The sequence below is a fragment of the Temnothorax curvispinosus genome, unplaced genomic scaffold, assembly GCF_003070985.1.
Source record: "Temnothorax curvispinosus isolate PA1 unplaced genomic scaffold, ASM307098v1 QBEX01005101.1, whole genome shotgun sequence".
Lineage (NCBI taxonomy): Eukaryota > Metazoa > Arthropoda > Insecta > Hymenoptera > Formicidae > Temnothorax > Temnothorax curvispinosus.
Window position 1 is genome coordinate 92 of NW_020214881.1, and position 909 is coordinate 1,000.

Genomic DNA, 909 nt, shown 5'->3' on the forward strand with positions numbered 1-909 from the left:
ACCGTAATAACATTTGTACATAAGTAGAATCAGTTCCCTGATACCAGCGCACTTCTAATGTCGAACAGTACAAATATTGTTAGTCTCGAAAGTATACATGGTAGATTTTCATAATATGTTTACAATTCACCGCAATTTGCTCTCTTTCTCTTTCTCTCTCTCTCTCTCTCTCTCCCCCTCCTCTCTTTCTCTCTACAAACTTACGTTATACTAATCATTATTTTTTCTTCTCATTTCCTTATTTTTCTCTTTTTTTTAGTCCTTTTTTTATTAGACACTGCTGAAACCATAGTTCATTATCTTTTTAGAGGCGATTCCCGGAGCGAGGCGGCGCTGCGGACCTCGGCGCAAGCAAAATTTGTCTCACACAGTAGAAATCTGCAATACGACAAAACATTTTTTTTTAATTTAGCGATAGATTTCTGCTTCGTGATATCTCTCATTAATTCGACGCTTCACGTTTTTCTTTAGAAAAAAAAAAGAATGTTCGCAAAACTTACCTAATATTCCTCACAGAAATGTCTTCTTATAAATAAGAATCTTTTCTTATGATAGATCTGGAAGTATACAAAAATCGCGTGTAATATAAGGACAAAAAGCAAAATGAAACACAAAAAAAGAATTCTTAGAGAAAATACTTACAACTCGGTGTAGCCGCGGACTCGAATCTTTTCTGTAGCTGATCGTACGTGAATTTGACGAAAGCGTCATACTGTTCGGAGAGCTTTAGATGTAAGATCTGATCGTACTCTTCTCGAATTTTCGTTTCTTGCTCCTTGAGCATTCGCTCGCAGATTACACCAACCTGCGGACAAAACCAATCTTACCAATCCATATCTACAAAGCCAAAACTTTTATATCCTAATAATTGATATATATCTCTAATACAATAATCCCAACGTAAACGTA

The 909-nt window shown here is 35.6% G+C and overlaps 1 long non-coding RNA gene across 1 annotated transcript; it reads right to left on the reverse strand.

The window, feature by feature from the left end:
• Window positions 1-211: 211 nt before the first annotated feature.
• Window positions 212-827, reverse strand: LOC112454498. The gene is made up of 3 exons (XR_003040733.1): window positions 643-827; window positions 501-557; window positions 212-378 (listed from the first exon to the last, which is right to left on the reverse strand). It is a non-coding gene; the product is annotated as an uncharacterized LOC112454498 (long non-coding RNA).
• Window positions 828-909: the final 82 nt, after the last annotated feature.